This window comes from Microtus ochrogaster, chromosome 2 (genome assembly GCF_000317375.1).
Source record: "Microtus ochrogaster isolate Prairie Vole_2 chromosome 2, MicOch1.0, whole genome shotgun sequence".
Lineage (NCBI taxonomy): Eukaryota > Metazoa > Chordata > Mammalia > Rodentia > Cricetidae > Microtus > Microtus ochrogaster.
This window is the reverse complement of record NC_022010.1, coordinates 7,835,781-7,846,886: the sequence shown is the minus strand read 5'-3', so window position 1 is coordinate 7,846,886 and position 11,106 is coordinate 7,835,781. Positions and strand designations below refer to the sequence as shown.

Below are 11,106 nucleotides of genomic sequence, written 5' to 3'. Positions count from 1 at the left end.
TGCAGAGCCCTCGGCTCCTTCTCCAGCGCCATATTTGCGTGTTGTCAGGCTTCCCACCATGACAACAATGACTAAACCTCTGAATCTGTAAGCCAGCCCCAATTAAATGCTTTTATTTATAAGAGTTGCTGTTGTCATGGTGTCTCTTCACAGCAATAGAACCTGAACAAGATATCAGCACACAGCTGCCGGGAGCCACACAGAGAGCTCAGATCAGGGCTAGCCAACCCCTGCTCCCCTCGGCCCAGAGAAAAGCATGTCCTGAGTGACCCAGTCCTCACACAGCATCAAGTGCATGCGTCGACTTAGAAAACATTGCAGGTGTAAACACTGAAGCATGACCTAGGACTGGTGGGCCAGGTCTGCAGTTCCAACACTTGGAGGCTAAGGCAGGAAGATCACGAGATGAAGACAAACAGGCAATACGGAGAGCTGGGGGCAGGCTTAGGCTACACAGGGAGACCTTACCTCAAAAACAAAACATACCCGAAGCTCAGAGATGTTCACTTATGTGTGCTACGTATAGTAGGCTAAGCGGGGACCCAAACAGAAGCCCGCTGCTCTGTAGCCCCCATTCCCACATTCGTATGTTGCATCTTCCTGGTGGTGGTCCCTAAACACCCATCTATCCACTACTGGGAACAACTTGGCCTTCTTCAGAAGGGATTGCCCTTCTGTGTACTGCCCAGGGTATCACATGGCCCCTAGTGAGAACTGGTCCACACCTACCTGTCTGAAGAGGCACTTCTCCAACCCTGTGTGGCTAACCCCAACTTGGGGAGTCTCATCTGAGCAGAGACCGACATTGCGATATCATCCCCACCCATCTGTGGCTGCTTCCCCATAATTCAGAGCGGTGTTCACACGAACTGACGGGCCTGGGCCATGAACCAGGCTAATTGTTTCCAAACGTCGGATTGCAGAAGTCCTGGGCTGATTATGGGGGTGTTAGGGTGAGGGGGGTGAGGCCTGCTGCCCTGATCCCTAACGACGGCCACTGGGGACGCCATCTGTCCGGATGCAGTCCTCTGTACCACGAGGACACAGGCAGGGCCAGACACCCTTCATCTCCAGCATGGCTGGGCACCATGCCTGGAAGGAGCAGGACACACTTCCTGTTTCACTCCGTTCCCATTGCTCCCATGCACCACAAAGAGCCCAAGCATGCACTTTCAGGCTGCCCAGGAAGGGGAGAAGCTCCTATGAATGCTAATCACTCATCAATATCCAGCCATTGTAGCCCCCTAGGTCTCAATTAGCTCATGCTCAGCCCCAAGGCGATGGACACTGACCACTACCGTTTCACAGATAAGGAAACTGAGGCACAGGCAGGGATTATCACACAGCCTGGACATGGAAGATGGGGGGGCACTCCAACCACGTGCCATCTGGCTTCAGAACTCATGGCTTAAACAGCGAAGCTTCCATTTCCAGTTCTAGAAGCTCCGGGGCTGGGTTTTAAAGCTGTTTCTTCATTCTTGCTTCGGTTCAGTTTGCTTCTGGTCAGGTCCTCTCCAGTCCATGTTCCTGAGCTATTTCAGAGCCTTCCCCCTGCCTCCACACACCTCATCCCTCATGCTGGACGGATCCTGGAGGCCAGGGTGGGAATAGGGAAGGGACGCTTGGGACGGGTCCTCCAGGGTGACTCTTTTTGTGTAACTGAGTTGACTGACCCTTGAACAATGTCCCTGTGTTGGGAGTAATCGTACCATAATGAGGAAAGGAAAGAGGGGTTAGACAGGTCTCTAATTTGCCTGAAGTTGACCACAGACACAGGTGACAGAGACGGGAGTGGCCTGTCCAGAGTACTGTCCTTGTGACAAGTAGCCTCTACACAGCACATGCTCCTGTCAGACATTAGTAATGGATTACAATGTATACTCCCGATGAAGCTGAATCTGCTCTCCACATTGCTGCCTGGGCAGCAAATACCAAAGGCTTTGAGATGGGCTGATACTCCTGTCTTTATCCGACAAAGTGGTGTCTCCTGATCATATGACCACTCACTCAGGACCTTGGGGGATTTCCGAGAAGATGAGAGGCCTAGAAAACTTCTTAAAAATTGCCGAGAACAAATCACATCTGAGCCCAGCTCCTTCCCTGGACCCGTTCTTTCAGGGTAAACACCACCTGTGTGTGATTTATTCCATTCTCCACTTCTGCCCTTCTAGGTCCTGCGAGGAGGCCATCCGCCATCACAGGTGTGTGGGGTAGCCAAGGCCCACGGGTTTGAATATGAAATGTCCCTCTCCAGGCTCCCGTATTACAACTGTGTCGCTACATATGTCCCTCCCCGGCTGGGTCCTCTTGGACTTAGGTGGTTAGAGGGAGGCCTTGAGGGTTAAAGCCTGGCTTAGCTACCTGCTCCGGGACAATAGGAACACACTGCAAGCCCCCCTCTGCAGACTGGGAGGTCCCAGCCACAGTCTCCCCTGCCCCACCCCCACCCTCTCGCATGGACAGCATCCTCTGAGTCAAAACAAGCATCTCGGGTTAGCTGCTGGTGCTGTCCGTGCCTAGCCGCAGCTATGGAGAGCAGCCAATGTGTCTAGTTAGAGAGGAGCGACCTTTTGCAGGGCAGTAACTTATCCCCACCAGGGCTGAACACAGCATGGAGGGGAATCCTGTGTCCTGAGCCTTCTCCCTCTGCCATCTGCTGATGTCTCTGTCTTGCCCGACTGTCCCCATCCTTTGAACAATAATTCTGTCCCCAAGCACACTGCCTTGAGTTTAGCTGGGGGACAGGCAGGACCTTCAAAAGTGGCCCATATCAGCCATATTCTATATGTTCCTTGCAGCCCTCTCCCACGCCACCCTGCTACCATAGCTCCAGAAACTTGCCATCCTTGGCCTGCTCGCTGTCTGGTTTGGTCCCTAGAATGCAAGCCCCTTCTTCTTGACTTAGAGCCTTGCTCAGTGAAGACAAGCCAAGCTGTAACACAATTCAGACTGCATCTCAGAGTTCCCAGATTTGGTAGCAAGCCCCAAACATTTTGGAAGAAAATAAAACAACAGCAATAACAAAACACCCAGCAATTCCCTAGATTATTAATAGGTACATTCTGAAAGAGAAGAGCGGGGGATGGGGCAGGTCACATGAATTGAAAGAGAAAGGAGAGCCTCAGTTTCTACTGATAACCGGAAGGACCAACATCAGCTGGAGGATAGAGACCACATGGAAACCACATCCAACAAGGGCAGAGAGAAAGATTCCAGGAGCCAGGGAACTGCTGGATCCAGCTGTGCCTGAAGGCAGCCCAGAACCATTGCAGGAGGCAGTTGCTTTCTTCATTATTTTACTCTGCCTGTATCCTCGTGTTATCTTGGCAAAAAAAACCTATAGTCTCTGCCTTTATAGGCCAAAGGAGGAGTAGGGCAACGTCGAAACAAATAATTGGATGAGAGTCATAAGGATAAGGCGTTTAAAATCTCCCCGGAGAAGCACCACAGTGTACAGTCAGAGAGAATGACAGATTTTCTATCAGTGACACTCACCTGTCAACCCCTAGGTCTTATGTGATGAGAGGAGGGTTTGGGTAGAGAGAGCAGCTGACACAATGGTGCTGAGGCTGGAGGAAGGACACAGAATTATAATGAGCCCTGAGTGAGAGGCCTTGAGGCTTGAGCTGGGACTGGGTAGGGGGTCGACAGCAAGAGCTCAGGGACCCAGGTGAGGAATTTGAAGCTATCTGTTGGGTACCAGGGAGTGCAGAAGGATCTAGAGGGAGGACTTTGCCAGCCATCTTGTTTACAACGAGGAAAGTGCATTTGGGGAGCCTCCTGGGGCTCCAGAACAAGGGCTTGGGCTAGGGTGGAGATGCAGAATGAGGCAAAATTAGCCAGATGGGAGATTTGTTGTGAAATCCTCCCCTGTGTAGGAGGGACATAGGTGCTTGTGCAATCAGATAAGAACTAGGGAAACCAGAAATGTTAAAGACGCAGGACTGTCTTTTCAAAGGGAGAGATGTTCAAACCGTTTTCCACCCAGAAGGCTGGGAGTGACCACTGCAATATCTGTATGGCCAGGGCACACCAGCTCCCTCCGACCCACGTCTTGAGCCTATTGATCTCAGTCTGTTTATAGTGTCACCTCTCCCTAGACCTTATCATATACATTGTTTACCTTGATTCTGCCTCCTTGGGTGATCTACAGAAACCATCTCTATGGAAGACGGTAGCTGGACTTTACCCGAGTCTCCGGGTAATCCTGCGTACAGCTTTGTTGTACACATGGGATTGAGTTCATTATTGCCAGGAAGCTGTTTTTCCAAATTGTGCCATGCTTAAATATGCCTGAAATAAACTGCCTGGTGTCAGAGTCTCGAAGTTTGAACCAACCCTGGCTACTGAGCTGTGCTGAGCTGGGTTGCTTTCTCACATCCCCTGGATCGACACTCTGCTGGCTATGGCGTTTGCAGAGATTCCCCGACACCCTTGTACTGTGGACCTCCTGAAATCCTTCTCAGGCTCCTCCTAGGGCTACACCCCTCCATAGGGCATGGATACTCCATCATTTGTGGTTCCAGCCTTCACCGTGGCCCATTCACCTCATCACCTTTCTCTGTTGTTTAAACACTGTCATATGCACCCCCCCATCCTCTTTCCAGTTTCTTCTTGTTTTTATCAAACACAAATTTCAAAAATGACTCATGGGTTCACCGGTAATAAAGACCATATTGACCTCCCCCTCCTGTCTTTTCCTCCCCCTCATCTCTCACTCTCTCTTTCCTTCCCTCCCTCTCCCTCCCTCCTCCCTTATTTCTCATCTTTCCCATTTCCCATAAAAAAATTAAAAAAATAAAAAACCAAAAACCAAAGCCATGGGAGAAGAAACTAACCCAAATCTAATTTCTTTCGCCATCCCACTGTTGATGACAGCAAACACTTCTAAGGGTCCCTTTACAACATGTGCCCCTCAGCTTCCCACCTCTGATGGCTTCTGCCGGCCTTTGTCATTGAGACAAATCTCCAGATCCTAGGATCTGGGTGCTGGGCTTGAACTTCATGAGGAAAACTAACTCATTGAGTGCAGACACCCCAAGGAATACAGCCTCCTGCTGCTGACTGCTGCGGCCCAGCACCCCCTGTCCAGAGACAATGAAGACCATGTGGCCTTACCTCCTAAGACCATGGTCTCGAGCCTGTGGGGTCTCTCCCAGGAAAAGTGCCAATGCATGCAGTCCTGCTGCCTGTTTCAGGAACCTCACACACACGAGAGCCTCATCCTAGGGCCCCTGGGATAGAGTTCAAATGCATTGAGTTCCAGAACCTGAATCCCAGTTATGTCTCCTCCATCGTCTATGGTATCCGAGGAGTTGAGCTGGCTCTCAGGTTCGCTTTGTCCTTGTGTGAAATGGGCAGAGCCTGGCCTGTGGGTCAGGAGGGCTAGAGAGAACCCCCGAGAAGGCGGAGCCTAAGGACCTCCCTCACGTCTTTACCCCATCTGCCTTCCCTCCTTACTTCTCTCTGTTTATTCATCATTCTGCCCATTCATCCATGTAGTCAGTGATCTATCCGTCCATCCATTTCCACTCATCTATTCACCCACCCATCGGTTTCTATATCATTCCTTCATCTACTCGAGCATCCTTCTGTCCATTTGTTTACCTGTTAGTCCATCCACCCACCCACCCGCCATCCATCTTCCTTCATCCACTGCGCATCCTCTACCCATTCAGAAACCAGCAGTGATCTCCATCTATCATGCACCAAATCATCTCATGGGGGCACAAAGATGAAGGCATCCTCAGCCCAACTTCACAGGATGGAGGGAAATGGGAGTCCCAAGGCTCGGGAGTAAGGGTGGTGTTCTGGGGAAGCAACGCCCAGATGGGCTGTGGAGGGGTGGGACACAAGCTGTTGAGGATTCCTAGCTTTTGAATGTCTGACTTCCGTTGAAGCAAGTCAGGCTTGTGAGGCAGTGAGGTCATTGATGAGGCCATTTCAATCATCCCATGACCACCAGAGAAAAGCATTCTTGGCTCAAGACTGAGTCCTGTGATTATGCTGCCCACACACTGACCCCCATCCTGCTTGTTTACGTGGCCAAAATCCAAGTCAGAAATACCCAACACTCTGAGTCTCGGTTCTTCTATCCATCCATCAACCTGTCTACCGTCCACTCATCTTGTCAAGCACCCATTCGCCCTTCTGTCTAACTGCAGCAGACTCTGTGCCCTTCTTTACTGCTCCTGGACCTGACCGTATCAACAGGGTGCTGCATGGAATTGTCCCAGGGCAAAGGACCCAAGAATAAAGAGGAGATGGGAGGGAGGAGAGGCAGTAACAGTGACAGCGGTCATAGAGAACTGTCTTGAGGTTTTAGTCTATAACTGGCTGGTTTGAGTTAACGCCAGAGAAATCCAGCAAAGATGAATACCAGGTGATTTAAGAGATGAGAAAAAAATTCTGTAAGTCTTTGATATAAAAAAAATGAAGCAAAAATAAGAAACAAAACCCATTCCAAAACAGAGTAAAGATATGCCAAGTGACACCAGCCATCACTCAAGTAGTATTTGCCAAGGAATAAAAATTGGGCTTTCTGCAGATTTCAAAGGCTCAGTACTTAAAACCAAAGATGGAAATTGTCCAACAAGTCGGGCATACCTTTCACAAAAGGAGGTGGTCATGTGACCACTAACAGCCTGAAGATGTATCAGTGTTATCAGAGAAATTCAAATCAAGTGCACACTGAGCCTCCCCCCATGTAAAGGGCTGAAAAGAAAACAAAACTAAGGAGTTTTGAAACTGAGACCGTTCCGGGTTTTACAAGGATGTGGAGCAAGTGAACCTTTCATACGTAGATAAGGGGAACATTAATAGCTCAATCACATCAGGAGGCTACTTGTTTGTGCCTTCGTGAACTCACTGCCTACAGAAAGGCCTGTGTAAGGACAGTAATCCCAGACAAGGATGCACCCGAATGTGCATGGGGAAAGTGGTAAACACTGTGGTATGTCCATTCAGGGGATCAGTCAGATGGGAGAACATTTTTAAAGAATGAACAAACGCAATCACACCAACACGGATGGGTCTTGAAAACACAACGTGGCACACAACCAACCAGATAGAAGGTCCACGCGGCTTGATTCCATCGACAGGAAAGGCCAGCTCTGCGCTTATGAAACTGGCTGCACCTGGTAGGTAGAGGAAGCCTTGGAAACAGACGTGGAGGAATATTCTGGCGAAGGGAAGAATTCATTTCAGTTTTGTTGATGATCATATGGGTAAATACTGTGTTGGAACTTAACTGAGCCATGCAGGGAGGCGCTGTTGGCTCACAATAGCCCAGCACTTTCAGGTACATGCATACACATGTACACACACACACACACACACGTGATGGAGCAATGTCTATCAGGAGACTCAACCCTGGGCTGTAGTCTGAAAGGGTAATGTACCTTTCAGAGGCTGGAGACTTCTTCATGGACAAAGACTTAAGAAGCTTGTGTCTTGTGTTGCCTCAGAACAAAACCAAACTTAAATAGGAGGCTTCCTATTTGACCAAGGGATAAACCACATTGAACAACCCAAGGATGGGGAGGTCATGGCTATTGGTAATGGATGCTGGGTATAAGGACCAGGGAACCAAACAGATAAGCCCAGACTCCAATCAGTGGTCAGCAACATAGCAGCCCTGAGAACGAAGCTCTCAAGGTCTCTCCTCTCTGTATTGATGATTTAAACTTAACCCTCAGGGCGCAGTGAGAGAAACAGGGAACTAGGGAAAGAGGAGGTGATGGTGTGAGGAGACAAAGGGTATAGAAAAAGACTGATTTGAGAGGAGGGTCCCGGGGTTATTGACAGAGAGAAGAAATGACCCAACAGCAGCCAGTGAGATGATAGAATATCACACAGTCTGTAAAATGATATCCCTTTCCCTATTCATATTCTTCTAAATTTTTAGGGGATTAGTGACCACACGTGAGTTTCTTGTGTGTGTATATGTAGGTCAGAGGCCAACCTCAAGGGGCTGGACATCTTGTTTTATGGGACAGAGTCTTCTCACTGTAGCCTGGCACTCATCAATTAGACTAGGCATGAAGCTTGGGGATCCACCCTCCTTGGGGTTGAGATGACAGGGTGCATACCACTGTGCCTGGCTTTTTCTGTGTGTGCTGGGGACTTTAGCGCAGATGCCCACGCTAGAGCCACAGTATTTTGCTCACTACCCAGCCCCTCAAGTGAGTTTATTCATCAATCTGAGCTCTGAACACATACACATAGACATACACACACATAGATACACACACACAGTCTCTCTCTCTCTCTCTCCCTCTCTCTCTCTCTCTCTCTCTCTCTCTCTCTCTCCTGCCTTACCTGACAGGATTCACTCACTCATTCATTCATCCAACACAGGGTTATTGAGTACCTACTATGAGCCAGACACCGTGTTGGGCCTTGGGACACAGGAAAAGCACGCCAGGGCTCTACAGTCATGAGGTTGATGTCGTACCATGTCAGGGATCATGAGTAGCACTCGTGAGGACAGGGAAAGCTGCCATGGTTACAAAGACCTCTTTGGTGAGGAGACATCATTGGATGGGGATGAGAGAAAGGCAAGTGCACACCCAGGGGGAGGGGTTTCCAGGCTCGGGGAGTAGTTGTGTAAAGGCCTTGAGGCATGACCACGCTCAGGGTGCCAGGGAGATGTTGGAGCAGCCAGGAGGAAGGGTGTGAGCAGAAGCTGCAGAGTCAGTGGTGTGTGAGCAAGGCCTCATGGCCACAGGATGGACTCTGGGTCTAATTCTCAGCAGCCAGGGAGCCATGAGAAGCTCTGAGCGGGGACTGATGACATCAGAAACCCGCTCTGTGGAGAATAAACATGGGGGTTCTACAAGGATGTGGTGGCATGGTGCGGGTGAAGAGATTGACAGAACCTGGGTCTGGACTCGGGACAAAGTAGGGCTCTTTCTGTGGTAAGGACAGGGGAAGAGAGGCCTCTTAAACCCAAAGTTAGGACTTTATTTTTCACCCTCATTCAGGGACTTTGGCCATGCCAGGTTGTTGGCTGTTTGTTAGTTGCTATGCTCTGAGGGGCTGTGTTGTATTCAACCTCACCAGGAACAGTGGGCCTGGGGGCCATTGTCTAACTCTCACTCTTACAGACCTAGTCTATAGCTGACCTGGCTGCTGACCATGGGTGCATGAGTGAGACCACGTGAGACCAGATGTGGTCAGCTGACCCAGTGCAAACGGCCAATCTGGAAAATAGCAAGTTTCAATAGCTTGAAGAGAACAGACATTTGCATTTGTGTATGGTTTGTTATGCAGCATGAGCTGACTGATACACAAGGAGGATGCAGTTTCATGGACCCATCAGCAACCTGACGAGTGCCATGCTTGGAGCATCCCCAGTGATGCAACCTCCCTGGGGAAGCCAGTGCTGCCTTGCAGGCTGCCTCCCAGTTGGTCACCTTGGGCACCTACTCAACCTCTGGTACCACCTTGCACCTCTTGCCCAATGCAGCAGGCAACATGCTGGACTTCTATCTTCAGGACTCTCGTAGAAATTCCAAAAATGTGTCTAGACCTTGCCAAAAGTCCCTCAGGGGACCAAAATTGCCTCTGGCTGTAAAACCACTGACATAGCCACCCTGTGAGGCTGAAGAGAATGTGCTGAGGACAGCAAAAGGCAGAGGGAGGCAGCTAAAAATACCAGGGCTCAATCAGGGACCACAAATCACTAGGGCTGCTCCGGCCTGAGGCCGCCATCTGCTTCTATGGTGTAGGTGGGGAGGAGAAAAAGGAGGGGGGAGAGCAGAGGGTGAGGAAAAGTAGAGCCAGGGTGAGGAGGTGAGAGGGTGGAGGCTGAGGTGAAAAGGGTCACTGTGGGGAGAAAAACCCCTGTGCCCTTGGCTTCTGGGGGGGGGGTGGAGGCCCAGAGGAAACACGGTGGAGACTGAGAGACACAGGCCCATGAACGAAGAGGGGCGACCAGGAGACAGGCTGACTCTGCCCACAGTTGTCTTCTCTGACATCACAGTAGCCCAAATCGACTTTAAGGGGGTGCATGGGATCTTCAGTGCAGCCAGATAATCTGACTTTATGCAAGAAGCTGGCCATTCGGGTTCCTTGATTAAAAAAGGGAATCTGGAGCTGGGAAAACTGTTCAGTAAGGACGAGGACCTGAATTCCATCCCTAATGTCCATGTGAAAAAGCTACGCATGATGGTGGATGCTTGTAATCCTGGCACTGGGGAGGCAGAGACAGGCGGATCCCTGGAACTTCTTAGCCAGCCAGTCCAAACCTGTGAGCACCAGACCAGTGAGAGATGCTGTCTCAAAAGACAAGGCCATATGTGGAATGAAGTTGACCTCTGACCTCCATGCTCACGTGCATACACAATCATGTTCATTTCCCCACATATGTATCTGCAGATATATGAAATGAACTCCCCATACCCCTCCAGAGAGAGCGCGTGTGAATTACAAACCTAGGCAGCCCAGTCCAGAAAGCACAAGACAGAACAGCGCCCATCAACACTGCAGATTCACACAGAAGCCTAGGGTAGCAGGCTCAACAGGGAGAGGGGGTGGGGCAAGCAGATGGCCTGCATCACACCTGTCATTCTGCACTAGGGAGGCTGAGGCAGGAGGATCATGAAAGGCAGCCTGAGCTACATTATGAAGATCTTGTTAGAAAAAAACAAACAAAAACAAAAAACAAAAAAATTTTTCAAAAAGCAATGTCTCCCCCTCCCCCACTCCTGTGACTCTCTATCTCCCCCTTTGGCCAAGACTTTGTCCCCAATGCGCTATTGCTGTTCAAATCTCAGAGCCTTTTCCTATGATGTTCCCGCTGCTGGAACGACCTTCCTCAGCCCCTTCCCCTCCCAACTCAGCTCTGCCTATCTCAAGGGAAGAAACCAAATGGTTACTTTTGCTAGGCTTACCCCAGCCGGAGCTAAGCCCAGAGAATCCATTGCGAATGGAGCTGCCATTGCCCAGTTTTTGGTTTGATTGACACCTCTGTTTCCCTAGACTTTGTCCCAGGAGGGCTGGAATCATACAGTGCCTGACATAAGAGGCAAACACCCATGTATGTAGTGGCTGGATGACTGATGAATGAACGCATGTATGAATGAATAGATGGATGGGTGTGTG

The 11,106-nt window shown here is 50.1% G+C and overlaps 1 protein-coding gene across 1 annotated transcript in view; it reads right to left on the bottom strand.

Moving 5' to 3' along the window:
* Nos1 (nitric oxide synthase 1) overlaps nucleotides 1-11,106 on the bottom strand; it is a 160,121-nt gene that overhangs the window by 127,181 nt on the left and 21,834 nt on the right. The gene's annotated exons all lie outside the window — the stretch shown is intronic.